General features: G+C 32.9%; 1 long non-coding RNA gene across 1 annotated transcript in view; it reads left to right on the top strand.

The window, feature by feature from the left end:
• Nucleotides 1-508: 508 nt before the first annotated feature.
• Nucleotides 509-21,974, top strand: part of LOC149417348 (uncharacterized) — a 68,580-nt gene continuing 47,114 nt past the window's right edge. Inside the window, exons 1-2 of the long non-coding RNA XR_016303296.1 lie at nt 509-601; nt 2,654-2,841. This is a non-coding gene — a long non-coding RNA (uncharacterized LOC149417348). The remainder of the gene's footprint in view (nt 602-2,653; nt 2,842-21,974) is intronic.

Here is a 21,974-nt window from a genome sequence, read left to right as displayed (position 1 = left end):
CATCGTTTATACCCCTTTTCAATATCACTCTAAGAGCTCTGTAAAAACCTGAGATGTTTCTCATAAGTGAGGGACCTCTAGAATGAGCAAATATTATTTATAAGCGTCGTGGGCTGAGAAAGGGTTCTGATTTGTAGATATTTTTCAGGAGAACATAGTTTTCTATAGAAAATGTTGAAAAATATATCGAGATTGGAGAAAATGACACCCTTTACAACATTCAAATTCTTCTCTTTACAAACGTCAACCCAAATCAACCAAAATCCGATACAACAATCTAGCTGAATCCATTCGAGTCGTCATTCAATCAACAATGGCGGGATATCCTCCATCCCAGCCCATTTTCCCTCCCGTTTCCTTTAAATTTTCTTGTAACAATGCATCGCATACCTAGCCTGGTCATATAATAGCAAAGGAATAGTACAATCGCTGTCTACGGGCGGCGTTCTACCGGTCTCGCGGTCCGCCTTGCGCTACCGGCTGCAGGCAACTCGAACTCAGTCTTACCCGGCGAGCCGTTCCGTGAACACGTGCCACGCTAGCGCACCAGCGGTGTACCACGCACATTAATCGCGTAATCAGTCGCCTTTTCCCAAAGAAAGTAAAGTCGATTCCAATTTTAAAATTTCCTCAAAATAAACTGTCTAATCAACGATCTATTTTAAAACTTTTTCTATGACTTTAAATTTATTTGAATTTATTATTTTTTTTTCCGGAAAATTTTTGTTTGAATCGAATGAAGTTCTAATTATTTGAAAGACTTTAAAAAAATGTTTTGAAAGTATTTTTCAAAAGTGATCTAATTTAAGAATATAATGTGTTGATTGAAGACATTTGAGTGACATTTTACAGAACTGTTTTTTTTAATGAATGATGAAGTGTTTATGAACTCTATGAAACTTTCAGAATAGATAGAACTTGTTTCATCTATTTAGTGTTATGAATCTACTGATAAAACTCCCATTTCATTTACTATTTAACAACATATTTAAAAAATATATATATTAAAAAATAAGAATAACACAAATATTAGATATGTATTAAAATTTTCAGGGAAATAATAAAATATTTCCAAAATGCACAACTTTTTGAAAAATGGTTTCAAAACTCTGAAACTTAACATAACCTTAAAATGATATATTTAGAAATATCTATCATCAAATTGTTATGATCCTGGAATCGGTCATTGACCTCTCACAGGGTGAAAGAAATAACTGTTAAAACCAATCATAACATTTATAAATAGACGATATAAAAATTCAGAAGATTGTAAAAAAAAACATTTTTATTAACACGTCAAGTTATAATGCAACGTATACTTTTCATCTAAATTTCCCCGCTAAGTCGTCAGTCCGCAGTTCGCTTTAAACTCGCTCACACATTTTTTACGTCAAATATTAACGTCATATTGGCTGAGAGATTTTTTAGCAAGCAACGTTCCGTCACGTACGCCAGCGTTTTCGCTTTTCGCTTCATTATGTATTGTATTAAATGTCGGTCAGTCAAATTATTCATAAAAAATCCTGAAATAATAGCTACTACATCGAAACGGATAATCAGACAAATTGATAATTTGATTGAAGTCCGAAGTGCCTTATCTAATCAAACAGATACCTTTTAGATTCGCATGGAATGATTTTAATCATGAAAGAACTCGAGAGGATGTCTTGTTCAATTTACTTAAATTTTACGAAAAAATGTTTCGATAAGCGAAATTCAAGGGTAGAACCTCCAATATTTTACATCGATAGATTTTTTGTTGATACATTATCTAATACGTATTAGATAGGCAATTCATATTACGCGATTTAGTAGGTATCTATAGCGATAAACTAGTCGAGCATTTACTCAATTGTTAGAACTATAACTCGGTTAGCAATAGTTTCCGGGTTTATATTCCGAGCTTAGCCACTTGTTTTCCACAAATGAAAATTAGTGAACAAGATATACTCAGATAAAATATATGTTAATTCGGTAAATATTTACTTAACCGCCGCATGTTTAATAGGTATCTACAGATTGTGAAAATTAAACTTCCAATTACTACAAGAAACACACGCACAAAATATGTTAATTGGTTCTTAGTTTGAGTTATTTAAAAAATGTGGCTATTTATATTGAAACGAAACCTTTCGCTAAATGTCACTCAATACTAAAAAAAATCCAAAATGATGGCACGAGATTAATTGTAAAGGAAAATTTTTAACTTTGAATGAATAAAAATGGAACTTTAATGCAATTTTTACTACCCCCCGACGTAAATAGTAAAGTTGTTTTTTGTAGTAATTAAGTTGAAACGAAGTATATTTTACATAATCTGAGCCTATTAAAAGTGCGGCAGTTAATTATACATTTACCAATCATTTCATAATATTTTTTGCTCTCCGTCTGGATGTGAACACATTGTGTCCACAATCCAAATTTAATCGAGGCTTTACAATAAGAGTGGGAGGGTGATTTTAAAGCGTGAATATTGTAAGGGAAATATCGCTTCGATCAAATATAGATTAAAAATTCAAATAAATATTTCTCATAGAAAATTGTTCAGAACTCTTCATATTTTTATAATCCATAGAAAAAAGTGATGTAACAGAACGTCGCGACGGTTGCCCGTACTAAAAGTGAAATTAATAAGAGCTCCTTTTCTTTCCAGAAGTATTTCCGAAATGTAACGCATGACCGTCCTATATCCAGTTAAAGAAAAAATAAAGTGGTTAATGAAAAGTATCATCAAAAGTGATTTGTGAAAAGTGATTAGTGAATTGCATTCTCATTGGATTATATGACAGCCAATGAATGGCCCGCAACGCGGAGCTGAGGAGTGGAAACAATCTTTTATAAGTAAGTACTTCATTCATCCAAAAAAATATATTTTATAACAGATCATCGGAAAATGACTTCAGATGTCTTAGCGATTGTTTTGCGATTCCTTACATCTCTCTATCATTTCGTATATTCCTTGTACTTAACCAAATATAACGGCAAACAAATTGTTTTTTTTTTTGTATATACTTTTTAAAATCTGAATTCCGCACAAGAGTCCCAATTGCTCCCAAACGTCTGGAGCCAGTGGGAGTATTGCATCCCCAATTAGGTTATGTGGTGAGGCTGAATGTAGCGGAGAGGGGAAAGAGATGTGGAAGAGGAAGGTGGGAGAGTTCCTGGCCATTAAGATCTAGTTACTAAACACAGCTAAAGCCATTTAAAACAACGTTTCAATTTTGAATGGTGGTTTTACCCCAGAGCTATACTGAAGAGTATCTTCCACTCTGGAATTGATATCCCACCAGTTTAAATATCTTATTATGTAATCCTTTAGGTTAGGTTAGAACATCCCTCCCGATAAAAAATATATTTCTAAGATTCTTATATAGAATTTGTAGTCACTATTTAGGAAAAAAAATATTTGTTATTATCGAGATCTTTGGTTTTTTAAAAAATTCCAAATTTTTTAAACAGTTCATTCCTGAGTTTACAGGATAATTTAAATAATATAAAAAAAGATTTCGGTTTATTAAATAATTTTTTATCCAAAACCATTGTATGGTATCTGCATCATAGAACAAAGTCTTTAGTGAACAGAAGTTGCTTTTGCAACATTTATTCTTTCTAGTAATATTTTGTTGGATAAATTTTTTTGCACTGAATGATTTTTAATTAATTTTTCATCTATGTCAACGATAAGGCTCTGACAACGTCACACTGATAAAAGTGTTTGTATGTATTATTAATCGAGATAAAGTTCCCTGAGAAGCGTTTACTTTGAGACTGGCAGTCGTGGACTCGATCCCGGACGAGGCAAATTACATTATGCGTGACTGAGATTTTTCGCCCATTATATTATCGGTGTCGACGCAAAAGCCTACCTACTTGGTTAAATTACATATAATTACGGATTATCATATTGAATATTGAAATAGATTGCCGGTTCTTTGGCGGTGTTATTTACTTAAACTCGTATGTAGGCATTTACCGCGGAATGCTGAACGGTTAAAAAGATCTTTAACAAGGGGAAGTTTTAAACCAAAGTTATCTTTTTTCTTACTGTGGGCATTAATTAAATCGACCTCTGTTTCCAATTGAGAATACCAAATACTCGATAAACCGTCGATTATATATTATATCATGATATATTTCTTAAGACCCGTCTAAACCCACCGTCTTGCGTGCACAATCAGTTTGTGCAAAGGTCGCAATCATTTGAAGTGCATGCAAGCCATTTGCGCATTATGCAGTTTTGCTGTCTTTGCTTACTTGTGTAAATTAGAACAAATTTAGTTTGCGCAAATTAACGTTCGTGCAAGCCTTTTGCGCGGTATACGTTTTGCTGTCCCAGGCTTCGTATCGGTAAGCAATCGACATAAACCGAAGACACTGCACAGAAAAGTGATGTTTGGTACAGTTTGTGGCGCAGCCATTGTGGGAATTTTTTGTGCAGGGTTTTCAGTTATGTCGATAGCTTACAGATACCGACCCAGTGGATAGACGGCTATAGCGTACATCCTTACTTTTGCAACTTAGAGTTTGTACAAGTAAGATTGAACAGGTAGCACCTTCATACAAAAAATCTATAATGCAGTGGATAACGCATTTGATTTTGAGCCGGGAGGTTGCGGTTTCGATAGCGAGTAATTATCGTGAAAAAATAACGAATAATTATCGTGATTTATTTTTGGATTATTGTGCCGTATGCTACCTCCTTTTTTAGACAACGTTTTGGACATCACTACAGTGTCATTATCAGAATCGAAGTGATTACACAAAGTATCACGATGATAGGTGTTGGCCCTGAAAATTCAAATCATATATACATTTTTTTTATTATTATCTATAAACATACACTTAAATTAATTAAATATATGGATGTTGCTTGGTCTGTGTATGGTATCCAATTTATTCTAGTTATATAAATGTTTAGCGTAGCGGTAACCAACATTGATAAATAAGTCAATTAAACATTTTTTAATTTGAAAATTTGCCTCACTATTTTAACATTTATTTTGAATGACAAATTTTGCATGATATTTTATTGTCTTGCTCGGTCTGACGTTTAATAAATACAATAGAAAACATGCAGCAAAAAATAAATACCGTGACAAACCGGTTACTTTTTTCCGAAGATTCTAACATCGATGCGCTCTGCTCAAATTTTGCTGAAAAGTTGTACTACTAATAGCGTTGAATAGATGAACATATCTACTATTATCATTGTAGAAGATATAATTTATTATCTCTACATTTGATATATTTTTTATAATCTCTTATTACAATTGCGAGGCAGTTTGTTTGTTTATGTAAAACTGAAAAACTTCAGCCTTACAAAAAATATTTAGAAAATGGTCAAAATATTAACCCTTGACCAACTTGAATTTTAGTTTTCTGTATGAACACAGCTCTCTCGCATAAAATGAATTTTGAACGAAAAGCATATTATTGGTATTGGTATAAGTTTATAGTTATGTTTGTTGAAACAAGCAATTTCGGATAGTAAAACAAATGCAACAATCAAACCGCTTTATCCTTCGACTCATTATAATAATAATAACATGGCATTTATATAGCGCAGTTTAGTGTCATTTCACTTCAAGTGCGCTTAACTACTCGTATAACAAACTTAAAAAAAATGGTAATTCAGTATTAATGGTTCTTAAAATTATTCCTATAGTGTGCCTTACCCAATACAGATCTAATATTATAACACTAAATACACTGTTTATACAAAGTGATGACAAAACTTAGAATAACAATAACAGCAGGACAGGACAAAACAAGAATATTAAAACTAAAACATTATATAAAACAGGAGGCAGTTTGTGCTCAGAAATGAGAATTTACTGAGCAGACACTTTAAAAAGGTACAATAAGAAGACAACCGAAACCAAACAATTACCGGAAGTTTTAGAATATGGCTTATTGTAAAATATTGAAAAGAAGTTAAAATTAAATGGTAAGATTTTTTAAATAATTTTGTTTTTAAAGCCCGTTTAAATTCAGCCAAATTCTGGAGATTAGTAAGAGCTGAGGGAAGTCTATTCCAGATGAGAGGGCCTGTTACACTAAAAGATCATAGTCAACAGCTCGATTTGACCTAGAAAGTTCGATTAGACGATTACTAACATCTAGATCTGCTGACCTGTATAGGTATCTACTTACATTCTTCCATCAATTCAAGGGCCATCTTAGGCGTGACGTCTTGTTTTAAAATAAAATGGATATTTTGAGGATCCGTAGCTCACGATGGTAATAATTCCGGATCTTGGAAAGAAAAGCGCTGGCCATGAAGTTCCAGACTGGAAAAGTATTTTCATTTTTTTTCATGCTTTAGGTATAATTTAGAAGATTGTGTAATATACCTAACGTAGATCAATTCATTGAAACGTCTACAGGCAGATTGTCTCCCGGAGTGCATAAATTAATAGATCTATGATAAAATATAAACCGATTCACGAGGGCCATATAAAAATGACTTCACAGCTCTCATTAGGGCAATTTAAATACTATACAAACGTAACCTGAAACGAAGTAGTCTCAAATGTACGTACAAAAATAAAAAATTAAACAATTTAAAACTTTACACAGAGTTTGGAAGATCATCGTCGCACGGAACATCTACGAATTACTCTGTTAGTATGTGTACTAGCGCAGACTCGCGAAAAATCACGGAATTGTCTGAATTACTGACACACCAGTTTCAATTTAAAAAATGACAAATAAAATAATTTTCAGTTGAAATATTGTATTACAGGTTGGTACTTAATCGCTTATCTGAATTCTTGGCACAATCGCATCCAATTTTGAAAAAGACATTTAAAGTCAAAGCGAATTTGAGTTCATTGAACGTGAATGATTTCATGCAGGAATAGCGCACCTTACAGACATAAATTAATATGTTTGATGTTACGATTAATATAATTTATCATTTGACTGAATTCTTGATACAATGATTTCCAATTTTGAAAACGACACTTACATTCAAAACAAATCTGAGTTTCGAACCAGAGTTATAATCACACACAGACTTGATTGATTGATGATAAGAAAACTTAGATTTTGATGTCACAACACATTATACTTCTAACATGCGACATTAGAAATTTACAAAGATATACGTTTTAAAATTTCACTCTTTATAAATAATAGAATACTCAGACAGACATCAATTCTACCAATTTTCAAATGTAAAAAAACAACGGGGAAAATTGAATAAACATAAACCATCTCATAAACCATTGCAAAGAGAAGAAAAAAACCTACAAATTTCAGATGGTGAAAAATGTCTTGGGCTACATATCGATAAACCCTTATCATTTAAGCAGCAAATACAAAAACTTATCCCACTAATTGCTGTATTTGGTAGAAAAGCCCATCTTCTACGAACACAAGTAAAGAGGAGAGTATATTTTAGTTTGATCCAGTCCCATCTAAATTATTTAATTGAAATAAGGGGATACACATACATTACATATTTTAAGGACCTACAAATAATAAAGAATAAAGTCATAAAAATATTTTTAAATTATAACCCAGATACCCCAACAACAAAAGTATACAAAGAAATAAAATTACTGAAAATCAGAAAACTGTACGAATATAACGTATTCTTATTAATCTACAAAATAAAAAAATTGATTTAAACACACGAACACAACATTTACAAAAGCACCACAAGTACATGGACAATACTCAAGATAACATAATAAACTATACACACATTCAGCAAAGACTGATAGTGGTAAAAGAAACATAGGCCACGAGGGTGTACACCAAAGATATTAGAAGTTCTTCTAATATCTTTGGTGTACACATATACAATCTCCTTCCCAATAGCCTAACATCAGTAAATAGAATGAATATATTTAGGAAAAAACTCTTTGCTCTTAAGATCAGCGAGCAAAATGAAAATGTACTTAAGTAAGTTAATAAAAAGTACTTTTAAGTTAAGAAAGTGAAATGTGTATATATCTTTTAACTTAAAATAAATTTAAAAAATTGAAGTGGAGTTCTTTTTTAATACAACAGAAATATAAAAAACACTAAAGATTTTAATTTTCATCTCAAAAACATAATAATGCATCCCTCATGCACATAATCCTAGCTTTATCATGGTGTCACATCATTTATACAACATTATGTGAAATTATTACTTTGTTCATTGTAACATATTTTCTGTAAATAATGTAGTATAATTTTTTTAATGAACATATTTTAATAAATTTAATCAGAATTTAAAAAATTATTATATAACTTTTTTACAAACAGAAAAAACCATCTTCACACGGTTTGTGTAATTTTAGTTTTTTAATGTATTGAAAGCTTTATTCAAATTAAAATTGCTTATGAATATTAAAGGTCCTATTAGACAGGTTCCAGAAAGAATATTTCTTATTAATTCATAATTACCAATAATATATTGAAGAATTTTTATGATTCAGGTAAAAATCATATCTTATTGGTGGAAAATTCCGGCAGTTGCTTATGATAAGTGGATACTATTTTAATAGTGGTCTCGATAATTATGACGATAAATAATAGCGATTCCAGCGGGACTTGAGATACTTAACGATCTTCTTTAAAAAGAAGAGTTGCGGTATTTTAAAAATTAGTGAAGTTGATGCAATCGTTGAATTTAAATGTGATATTTAGAAAAGTGTTCCGGGGAAATTATAATTTTTTGTCTAATTTTTAAAAGTGTTCTCATTGATTCTCATGCTAAATATGCAAAGTTTTTGGGTTAAATACTTGGTTAATAATATGAAAAACAAGAATTTAATATTTGTCAAATAGCTTATTTGTTATCGGTTGTCATGATATGAAGCTAAGTGCTGGCAAAATACCTTTCAATTATGAATGTAACGTAACAGATTTTTGCCAACATTTGTACGTAAAAAAATTCCCGTAATGCGGATTAAGGACTGGTTTGTTTATGGTAATCCTTACCTTAGTTAAATAAATTGAAAATTTATAAAGATATTTGAAAAAATAAAGAAAATTATTAATAAATAATAATAAGCTGTTGATCATCGGAATAAATATGTCAGTAATGAAAAATTTACCGTAAACGAAAGTTTTTCAGATGTCCTAATTTAAATGATTTTGTTGAGGAAAATAATGAGGATTTATAGTAATTTATCGTAATTTTTTTCTTCTGCTGCATCTGTTTATTCTCGTTTTACGGATAATACTATTTCACCCAAGGCTTCAGGGGTATTTTTTACATTAACTCCACACATGAGGCCCAGAGTAAAACAACTTCCCTCTGGGCCCATCTTATCTTTGGGGATGTTGTGTGTGAACGGAAGTTCAGGACGGACAAAAGTTATGAGGGTTGACTAGAAATCTGGAGGTCAGTGTGTCCAGGAGTGACAGACGTATGAATCCATCCCTCCTGCTGCGGCGCAAGGCGATGGGTCGAAAGTGTCTAGCAAAGGGTTGCCCTTGGTCGGCCTCTCCCGAACCGACCGTGGGCAGACGCATCCGTCGCCAAGACTGGGACAAAACTCTGAGCACCCCTGCTAGGTCACCGTACTTAGCAAACTACTTGGGGTAACCAATGGCAGAGGTGTTGGTTATCCAATAAACAATTCCCTAGGAAACGGCACCAATACACGCCTCCCAAATTAATCTTAATATATAAAAATCACCTGCCACTGTGTTCGTTCACGCTAATCTTCGAAACCGCCCAAACGATTTCAATTAAATTTTGTGAATCTGTACGGTTGATTTCAGCTCGGAACATAGGATAGTTTTGGACCCGATAGGTAGCGATGTTGTTCCACGGAATTTGTTTTTTTTTTTTTTTTTAACTTTATCAACAAAAATACATACAACCTCAAATTTTAACTTCTCTCCACCCCCCGTTAATATTTTTAAGACGATTTTAATAATTTTTTTATTATAAAATAGGATCGTAATTCATTTTTAAGTTGTGTAAGCTTTATCTATTCAGATTGTCAAAGCACGGATTGACAAAAAATATTCTTCACAAAATCGCACTACATTAAATTAAAATTCATTACTATAATTGAAAAAAACAATAATGTGTTAATGATCAATCTTTATTTACCTCATTTTTACATTTAATTTTTATGTATTATCAATTAAGAATATTTATTCTATTTATTATACTTGAATATGAGACGAAAAAAAATGTATATCGAAATTGTTTTCTATGGATCGTATTCGTATAGCAATCTGTCACACTGTGGAAGACATATACTTCAAGATAGTTTTAAGTGTATATAACGGTACATTTCTACATTTTTACTTATTTTCTATCGAACCGCACGATAATCACAATCTGGCAAACGGCCAAAGTGGGAAATGCCCATCTCATACAGGACCCCACCGAGGGACAGGCTGGGTTCTCATTGCCACGCAAAACCTGGTCCGCCATCAATAGGTTAAGGTGCTCCCATAGCTGCTGTGCCCACATGATGCACAGATGGTGCCTTAAAGAGTCGGCGATGTGTGAATGTGGTGCGGTGCAGACCACCGAACATGTGGTCAACGAAGGCCCGCTCCATTCATTCCCCGGCGGGATTGATGAGGTGCACATGGCGACGCCTGAGGCCCTAGACTGGCTCGCAGACCTAGATGTCTCCTTCTGATCCCCCCACCATACGAAAGAAGAAGAAGAATCACAATCTGTTCAAATGATCGATATCAAACGAAACGTTCAAACAATATCTACGATGGATGTGACTTGCGCATGTATTCTATGTATGTCAAATGCATAATATATCAGACAATAGCGACAATAGATAAAAGGCGGTCTCCATAAAATGAGGTCTATATAAAATACGTTCTACATAGAAGGCGGTCTGTGGCAGGACAACGTCTGATCGGGGGCACTAGTAATAATAATACAAAAATAAAATATCATTTGCTTTTAAAAACAAAAGGAAATAGCATTAAAAAGTATTGGGAACCACTGTTATTTATATATTAAATTGATTATAAAAACCTAAGCTACTGTTGGCAATTAGATTGGATGGTTCATAAAATCAATTTAAAATTAGTTAACTTCGAGTAATTTTATGTTTCAAGCGAACTTAAACGACGTATGCACGATATAACGAACAATCCAACTACTTTAAGGCCTATAATTTCGGCAAAACATTTTCGGCATTTGCAGACCTCCCCGAACTGATTAAATTGAATTAAAAAGATTCGTAATTGGTATTGATTATTGGTTCAGTGAATTAGCATGAAATATAACCAGATAATAATTTGTCTGCCATCGTATTATGTATATATGTTCAAAGTAAGTTTGTGTACTGTCACCATTATCAAAGAGTTACGAGTATTATGTGAGGTACTTGTTATACGTGTACTTTTTAAATCTTCGTGTTATTGACCTTTTTTGACGTGTGTTGAAAACATTACATGATTATTAAATCATGAGGTTCTTTATTAAATCAGACAAAGAATTTATCATGTTAATTTTAAATAAACGCACAAAGTGTGGACGTCCAATAAATTTTATTAATTAGCTTAGGTATCGAATGATTTCAACATTACTTTTTTCTGCTTCAATGGGGTACTTTCAGAAACTATGAATAACGTTAAAAATATAAGTAATATTTTTATGATTCTGATCATTGTACTTAAAATAATTATTGATTTTGGTAAGATCTAAAACTGCACATTCTACACTAAAACTAAACTGGCTACAACGTCATTGTAATCTAGAAACGCAAGTCGGCTGCAGGAAATCAACGCCGCCATTTTTACGAATTAAAACACATAATTTTGACGGAAAATTGAAAATGGAACTTTTTAAATGATTATATAAAATTTATTCGTCAATGAAAATATAAAATAAAAATATCTCCGAAATTGCTTCGAAATGTTTTTCGAGAGTAAAAAATAACAGGGAAAATGTTACAAGTGGTAACCGTGAAGTGTAGTGAAAATTTAACACACTCTTGAAAAGTGATATAAAGTCATGAAAAATGATGAAAAAAACTAATTTAAATATGTTTCGTTAGGTAAGGTTTATACATCACTTTTAATGACTGGAATTGCCACTGTCCTAAGTTGCCATGGAACCAAGTGGTTACAAGTATGGTTACAAGTTCTGACGGCCGGCATAGTCCAGTGGTAACGCATTGGACTGCCATTCCGAAGGTCGCGGGTTCGAACCCGGCGTGCGCAAATAAATTTTATTTGATTAATTTGTGTTATTTCACAATTAATTAATTAAAATAATATATAGTATATTTGCGGCACGTTCCAGAGTGGAAGATACTACCAGTATCGCCCTGGTGTAAGACCACCATTCAGAATTGAAACGTTGCTCCAAATGGCTTTAGCCGTGTTTAGTGACTAGATCTGAATAGCCAGGTACTTCCCCACCTTCCTCTTTCCCTTCCCCACTTACCTTCAGCCTCACAACATCCCCCAATTGGGGATGCCATAGTCTCACTGGCTCCAGACGGGAGCAGTTGGGACTCTTGTGAGGTATTCACTATAAAAAAAAAAAAGTATATTAGAACCCAAGTGATGTCGAACTACTTGATTGGCACCTACCTAGAACACTTGACTGTGTGTGTGTTTTATCCCGTCATTTTTTTGATAGTTTATTGGATATGTTAAATCTCCATGCTTCATGATGGAAACGACTTTGTAACCTAAAAATTCTTGAGTTAACTCGCAAATTTCATGACGCAATAGCACACAGTTCGTATGTTTTGGTAAAACATACAGATTTCGCACATAGTCTTAATATTAAGATTTTTTATTAATTTTTAGAATCTTGGGCAATGTCAGATATTGGATAATATTATAAGAATTAAAAAAAAGCAAAACATTCTGAAGTTTAAACCACCGAGAGGTCAGGAGTCAGGACTGCTATATTAGTCAATAAATGAGATCCTGTTTTTTCGCTGCAAATAACCAGTTTATTTAAAAATACTCTTCCTGCAATATTTATACTCTGCAACGTTACTATCAATATCTACGTTTAAAAGAGTCAGTGACGACATTAAAATTCGAAATTAAAATCATCAGTTAAGTAGGTACTTTATATATTTTAATTCAAGTCGTAAACCCTTCAGTAGGTAGGTAATACAGTTAATAGATTTTCACCTGACTAATTTAATCTCGTGATAATTGATTTATGCATCAGATGATACCGGATTCGACATTATGACCTAGTATAAAACTGAAGTCATTAAGTTTACCTGTTATTTTGGTTAGTCGCGTAGGTTATTTATACAGTACTACCTATATTCTGAATTAATTTGAATCCGGTAGTTATATTTTGTGAGAGGTATAATTACCAGTCCGATTGGTATATCCCATGGCGATTACTGGGCACAATTTCTTCTATAAAACCGACCGCCCGGCATTTGTGAAAAACCTCGCAAGATTAGTAAATACTTTATTGTGATAGGGAAAATTTAAAAAAAACCTGTAATCATCTATATAAATAAAAATGTAAATTTTTGTTGGTTCGAAAATCTTAATTCTCTTAGTTCTTCAGAGATTGCTTTAAAATTTTGACACAACGATGCATTTGAATATGCGTGTATTTTTTACATACTTATATTATACTATATATGTCACCTGTGACCTCTCAGGGTATTTTTTTAATCATTGCCTGTGACAGGTAAAAACGTACTTTTTTTAAAAACAGCGCCATCATTTTACAAACATGTTTTTTTTTGTCATGTGAGAATGGGTCATTTCATTCTTGAGTTTATCAACTTTGTTTCCTCCTACACTTTCATTCTCCCTTCCGGTCTCAAAAAGTCACTCAATACAGCATCCCAAAAGGTGACAGAAATGTGATAAAAATTATATTTAGTTGATTTAGAAAAATATATAAAATAAATCATTTGAAAATCAAGTGTTGTTCAACTGTCATTTTGACATTTCGGATCGGGTTCACAGAATTTGAACAATTCATCAAAGTTAAAAGTTAATCTTCAAATTATCTGAAAATTCAGTTATAATTTCAGATCTGTGGAGCAAATCGTCCGTAATGACATAAAAACCGAAATTTGAAATGAGCTTTGAAATTTTGATGAACTGTTCAAATTTTATGAAACAACTGGCCCTTAGTGATCTACATTCGTATCCAAATTTGTATAAAAATGATTCCTTTTAAAATATCAATAATTTTCAAGGTAAGCATGTCTGTGTGCAACAGAATACCTTCACAGTCAATCAATAACCACATCGTGGCCTTAGTTAGACACCTGGACAGTTACGCATTAGTATAGGATACGCGTGTCAGACGTGTAATTCAGAGGAGCACCTTGTAAAAAATCTAAATTGTCCAAGAGACGCAAACCTTCCAAGAGCAGTCACTATTATTGGCCTATTGAACTAAATGCAAAAACTAACACGAGAGGCTTTTGTTACGTTAACTTTAAATTTATTTAAAAATTGGTAGTATTTCCTAATTTATTTTACGGTAATAATTATTTCGTTATTAGGCTTGTACCCATTGCTGTTTTCCGATGGTTGTCCGGAAACACTTTGTTCGAAATTTAAATCTTCCGGAAAGCGGTTGTTAATTTATTGTTAAATATTGGAGGAGCTGTCTATTTTGTACCCTGCATTCTGAAAACAGGACGAGTCATAATGACATTACTAATTTATAAAATATGTAAGTAGATACACACATGAAACAATTTTTTTTAAACTTTATTATAAATAAATGGTTTTTAGAAGGTTTGAAACTTTTATTGTATTTATAAAGACACACAAGAGTTCCAACCGGCTGGAGCCAGTAAGACTATGGAATCCCCAGTTTGGGTATGTTATAAGGCTGAATGTTGTTGGGAGAGGAAGAAAACGGGAAGAGAAAAGTGGGGAAGTACCTGACTATTCAGATCTTGTCACCAAACACGGCCGAAGCCATTTGAACCAACGTTTCAATTCTGAATGATCGTCTAACTCCAGGGCGATACTGAGAGTATCTTCCACTCTGGAACGAGATTATTATTCTATACGAGTAAATTGTGAAACAACACAAATTAATCAAATAAGCAACCTCCGGCTAGCGTGTTGAGAGCTTTACCCCTCGAACCGTATCCTTAAAACGATGTAGGTAACTTTTTTTGATATGAATTATTAGGAAAAGCTTTAAAAAATTACAACTCACGATTAAAAAACTATTGAGACAATATCAGGATGGATACCTCTTAATGTTGCTGTAAACCAAGATTATTTCAAAATTGATGACACGGCGAAACAAAAAGATAGAAAAATGAAACGTGTACCCTCCTGTGTTTGTTGATTTGTAATGTTACCAAACTGTTGGATGTTGGATGTAATTAATCGTATAGTTTAACTTTATATAATTTTCACAAAACGCTTAAAATAAAATGTCGCATTTCCATGCAGTATTATTAGTATTTTCTTATTACGTTCTCAGTCAATACCCTTTACGTACACGGGTAAAAATAACTTATGTCGTAAATTTTTCAGCGGCCATTGCCAGAGAAAAACACTTAAATATATATTTAAAAAAATCGCAAAGTTTATAGTGCGCAAGTGCCGTCACATGACGTCTTGACGAAACAATGAAAATTACGCCACAGAAAACGAACAGATACACTACTTTTTAAATATTTAAAGTAGGCATTATCACCTACATACAAAACTATAAAGAATAATAGCGAGGAATGCCTGTAATTTATTTTGTTGTTGAATTTTTGAACACATTGTAATTGACACGTTCAGAATCAATATATTATATTTTTTTAAATTTTCCTAACCTGTTAAATAACTACAGTGATTTGTTTACTTAAATAATTACAAAAAAAATATATACGGATATAAATAATGTGGATTTATTTTTGGTGGAAGAATAATTTTATAACTAAGCATTTTTTATTCAGTTAGCAAGCAGGTAAACAGTTCTAATAATAACTTTCTCACTATATACTCATTTGCAATTGTTTATCATTTTAATCGAAAAGTGATTTAGTTTTCTGAAATATTTATTTCTTGTGCAGTAAAACATTTTTCAAAAAAAAAAAAAATGTTTTACTTAACAAAAATCTTGCCTTAGAAATATTTTCTCAAGAAGCCTAAATATATTTACTGAAGCAACAAATTACTCTCCAATGGCAAGCTTATTTGCAGTTATTTTTCCGTCTGGAATTTCAAGGTCACCGTAATTATTTACAGCTTGCAACTTCATTTCTATCATTGGCCATGAGACTATGAAGTTTTGTTTAATATAATATATCTATTTTTATTAATAAATTTATTCAAAAGGACGTAATATTTTTTTTTGATTTGACTGAGGATAGAACCTTTCTCCATAAAGGACCGGAGTCAACCGCGCTAATAACTGAGCCAATTTATGATTGGGTAGGACGGATAATTATTTCGTATATTAACTGCTATTAAGCCATCCAACTTCAGGGATATGCCATTATTATAATGCCACGTTATTGCCACTTAAAGTTAATAAAGTGCATTGTCTACCTGCTAAGTTTGTTTGTTGGAAGTGGGTTAATTTCCACCTCCAAGATTTCGCATTCATTCATTCACGAAAACAAAATTGAAATTCAAATAGATGTATTTAAACATAAGGTGAGATACAATATTTTTCGTTCAATTTTTCATTACTTTTCAAATGAAGAATCGAAGCAAAAATTCCCATATTTCTCCTAAGGTCCTAATTTTGACATAAACACAATGGACAGGTGTTGTAGACTTGAAAACTCAATCAGTATAAGCAGTTGACATTCGCACGTTTCCAAAATGAGCAGCTGGACTTAAGGTTAGTATGTGGATCATCGCGAGATAATTATTTTCTGTTATGCGCCTTTCGGTGGCTCGTAGTCCGCGCAATGCGAAGTGCATCCGTCAAACCAACCGCAGTGCAATTAAGATGAAACAAGAAACTAATGTGACCGAAGGGAATCCCGCAAGGTTCGCTCAACAACCAGTCATAACAATAATCTTAATATAATATCTTATAAATTCAGTTTCCTGTCGTAAACATTCAATAAAACACCTTGTATCAGATCGATTTTCGTGTTTCAGAAATTATGTTGATTGATTATGTCCCCAATTTGCTGCACTTATTTTACACGCAGATTTTGAATGCCTTGTCACAAGGAATGTGTTCACTACAAAATGTGAAACATTTTCCAATTCTTTAGTGTGATTTTTTAATTATTTTAAATGATTAAGATGGTTCTTAATCGAAATTGTGTTAAAAATCTAACCCAAGTGCCGGTAAGCTTATTACATCAGATTTGAGTATATATATATATATATATATATTTGTATTCAGCAATTCTACAGTTGCTGTAATTTCGTCATCTTTGGATATACTTGCTCTTGATCTTTCGGTGTTTGCTTCGCTTCCTGTCGACAGGAGTTCGTTCCTCTTGTCCCCTATCCCTTGTCCATAGAGTAGTGTAGTATCTGGGTAGCATTCAAGTGTTCCAATTCCTGCCGGTGGCGTTGAGATGCCATGGCCGATATTGCGACAATCAGTGGCAGTCCGAATGCACGTGTTTCGCCAAGTGTTCCGCCGTGTGGCGATCACTTAGTTGGTTCATTAACCCAGTCGCAAATAGATCTCTGTTGGCCGTTGGCCGCCCCACCCCGCGACCGCCGGACTCGCCGGTTCCCCTTATACTTAATACAGTTCTTGTTCGCAAATATATGCGCATGCACGCACTGACTGGATTGTTCCCTGTTCCCTTTCCCTTGTCTCTGTCCCTGTTCCAAACACAGCTAGGAAGGATGACGAAACGCGCCATCAATCAATCGCAACTGCCGCTTTAGAGTTGTGACAAAACGAAACACCCAACATACCTTACAATACGCGCTACTTACGTATTACCAGGAAACATTCTAAAAATCTATCCTAACCTAAACTTTTCGAATTGTTTTTTGTTATGGAAAAAATATCATGATTAGAGTTTATTCCAGAATGTATGCAGGGGTAGTGCAATGCAATACATTCCATATTTTGAAATAACAAAAAAAGAAATCAGATAAATGATAAGAATAAGACAAAATAACAATGCACATAAAATGCGGAATAGAAGTTAAAAAAGTGAAGCTTTGAACATCTCCCGTCTCCAGTTTCTTATGGTACCTATTTGGTATTTATCAAAATGATTCCGGATAGTACGTTTCAAAAAGCACTTCTGATTACAATAATTACAACAATTCTTCAATCGTTATTTCCAACATTCTTAGGATTTTCTTCATAAAGTAGGTTTTCCCTGTTTGCAGTTTCCAAACACTTGTATTTTCCACACGCGACTCAATTAGTTTATCAGAAACATTAAAACATGAAAACAAACTCTCGGGTGTAAGTGTGTCCGTAGGTTTTAGCTTTTGGCACCCAAACAATAACCAGAAAAATAAAAAATACTGCGTGTTTACTTAACATTGGAATTTTGGTTGATAATCTTGTCGTCATTGATGATACGGAATTTGTAAATACGCCATGAATCCAAGTTCCAAGTTTATAACAGTAAGCATTATGTACCAATTTATTTTTATTCGGGTGATACATTTGTAAGTTCTCGTCAATTACCTTATTTTGCCTGCTAATAATTACTACCTACGTTTCGAGGAGTTATGAGTTATTAAGTTTCGAGAGCAACAATGTTTCTTTGGCGCAAGGTGATGTGCTGATTGACAAATGAAACACCCAGCCTCTCGCACACGAGCAAGGAACAAAGGGTTTAAAATGGGCAGTAAAAATATACCTCCAACACATAAACTGTGGAAATATGAACAAGAATAACAGCGACCACAAACCACGCTGGTACAAACTGAGAGATGTGTATGTAGATGATAGATGCTTGCACGTATACAAGCTAATATTTGTTGCAGAATCTTTTGGCTTCAGAAGCTCAGAGGACACTTGTTATAAATTTATTGATCTCTTGAACACATTGAACTTTTCCCTGAAGTTCACGGTCATGCGTTAATCTTATAAAACTATAAAGAATTCCTTGAAATTTCGCGCACCCTTTGTTTGTGAAGAATTTTTATTTAAAACCACTGTAACAACAGGTAAGTTTACAAGTAACAACGTTCAACGAACTTTCACTTTGTATCGATCTGAGAATAAATATGAGAATTTATTGGTGTGTCAAAATTCTTTGAGTTTTGTGGTTGTGATTACAGAACTGGAGCAAATGTCGGTAGCCAAACGATTGAGATTTTCTGAAGAAAGATTCAGTTTCAGCTGGATCGTAAAACGTACAGAAACTGTATGGTTTTACTGGGAACCAATATTCCCGATAACATGACGCACTGGCGCCGGGCGACAGACACAACACAATAATGAATGGAGTATGCAATCAGAACTGTGTATTATAATATTGTTGACGCTGTGGTAGTCTTTATTACCTTTTATTTTATTCCTATCTGCACAATATGTATAATATTATTTGCCTCTAATTATTACATACATACATGATAGAAAGGGAAAATTTACCCCGTATATTCGCCACAGACGATTTTGCTATATACATGCTCGTATCGTTGATCGCTGCTAAGATTGTGGGCCTCCTCAACGGGTATAATGTGTATTGGTAAAGGTTTGATGAAAAGCAGGTTTACTTTAAAGTTGTTTTAGATGGTGCTTTAATAACCAAGTGATACATTTTGCAGTTGAGCAGCTTGTGGCTTATAATTGAGTTAAAATAACGGTTTGAGGTGCAAGGACATATCTTAAAGATAGTATATAAAGCATAACATTCACAGGTGTGCCAGGAAAAGTGTTTGGATTGACAAAACCTTGGGAGTGCAGGCTACCAAATCACTTAAAAACTTAAATTCCATTTGCTTTTCTACTCTTCGATTTATATCAGCTGTGCTTTCTTTTCGTTTTGGTCTAAACTAAATTGTCAGTTACAACAATGTTTGGCTATACCTACTGCTGTTACCTCACTCGACCTAACAGTGTACGTACGTTATCAGACATTTTTATTGCATAGCAATTGCAGTACATATTTGATGGCAAATAAAATGTAACGTGTTCGCAGTATTAGCACCTGCTCAAACTCACGTAGGTACTAGTATGTCGAACGTCACATCGCGTCGCGCTTACCCTAATGCCGACCTCCGTGGCTCGGTGGTTATCAGTGGTCAGATTATTTGGATCTGGAAGTTGCTGATTCCATACGATGCAAATTTAAGAACACCCATTTGTCACCTCCTCAAAAGAAATTAGTTGTTCCGCCACCTGTTATTGTGTGGACAAAACAAGCATGCAAAATGTATGCATAACGGAGTTATGCGTACAAGTTATCTATTATGTATCTTATTACGTATACATACATAAAGTTATTATTATGTATATGCATAAGTATGCCACTTATCTCCTGAAAAAATTTCCACAAAAATACTCTGTATGTAAATTTAAAATAAGTTTTAGACATTAAAAAACACAACAGCATTTGAATTAAAAATTTCTGTCCAGATGAAAATTAGTGCGAGTGCTGTTATATTTAACAGGTCGATAGTATTAGTAAGTAGGAAGATTGTCTGTTTAAACTACACACCATTAATTGCATTATTTGGACCGCCACAACAAAAGCGTATCTTAGAAATATGTAGAAAAAGAGCAACAGAGTTTTTTGCGTTATCCGTATGAGAAAACATACATACTTACTAAAAAATTCCTACGTACATCCTTGTTCTTAACATGAATACTTGATTTCCCATTGAATTAAAAAAATCATCTCTCTTTTTATACGCTAACTAACTTATACGCTAATAAGCATAATTGTGGGAGATCAAAGCATACTTTAATTTTATGGCTACGAAAGCGTGAACTTCTGCCTATCAACGTCACTTACTACAGACAGTTTAGCCACTGTTGTTTGACGCATGTCACAAAATAGTAAAACTGATCCCATGACCTTTTTATTCTTCTACTTTGCTCTATTTATACCTTTCAACTTTTTCTTGCTGTACCATTATAACACAACAAAATAATGTTACCACTTGTGTATATATTTTATACAGATTATCTTGTAGTGAGATCTTAGGTACTAATTTTTAAAATCATCAACATCTTCATTAGATACTTTCTTCTACAATTTGTTTTTGCTATTAATTGTTCATGCAAACTTTTTTTACAATTTCTCATTTATATGTTCTACATCTGTAATCTCTATAATATATTAATTATTTATGGAGTAAATAAAATTAAAGAAAACTTAAAATTAATTGGACCTTAGACAAACCTATAGTTTTCAATGTCTTAAATTTATCTACAAGCACCCAAACAATTTTATTAAAAATTCTAATCGTTCCAGTCGAAGATGTGGCGCCTGTGAGTATGTTGTACCCCACTGTAAAACTAGACAGGCCCAGAGACACATTAGTTTTATTGCTCCAAAAATCTATAATTCAGTATGTTCAACCCTTAAAGAGACCACTCGTCAAAATCTTCATTCATATAAAAAATATATCAAAACTTGGCTCAAAACAGCCAAAATAGATATTTTTTTCTTATAAGTTATTAACAAAGCCATTAATTATACTTACAACTAATTAGCTTTAAGAGTAGATATATAATAAAGTCTGCTATGTGTTTGTTTTATCAATTAATACTTGTTGTACCAATTAATATTCATTGAGCACTTAAATATTTTTGGAATTTTAGTAAAAAGTAACTGAAATTACGGTAAAATCAATCACCATGTACAATATTTTATTTTTATTTAAACCACTGTTTTAAATATCCACATACAAATAATAATGCCCACGCACAGGCCTCGCCTTTGTGGGATTTTTTTTGTTACTCTCTTTTATTTTTTGTTATTATGTATGTACCTGTATATATATGTATCAAAAAAAATTTTCAATAAAAAAAAAAAAAAAAATAATAATAATTTTAATCTAAACTCTCTAAAAGTTTCGTAAATAATCATCATATGAAAAACATTAAAAAAAAATTGTACCTTCTCAACAAAGTCACTTTCGAGTACCAAATTTCAAACACATATTTGAACAATCTT

This window comes from Hesperophylax consimilis, chromosome 15 (genome assembly GCF_061612785.1).
Source record: "Hesperophylax consimilis isolate HC1 chromosome 15, BYU_Hcon_1.0, whole genome shotgun sequence".
In the NCBI taxonomy this organism is placed as follows: domain Eukaryota; kingdom Metazoa; phylum Arthropoda; class Insecta; order Trichoptera; family Limnephilidae; genus Hesperophylax; species Hesperophylax consimilis.
This window is presented reverse-complemented; position numbering and strand designations above follow the sequence as displayed.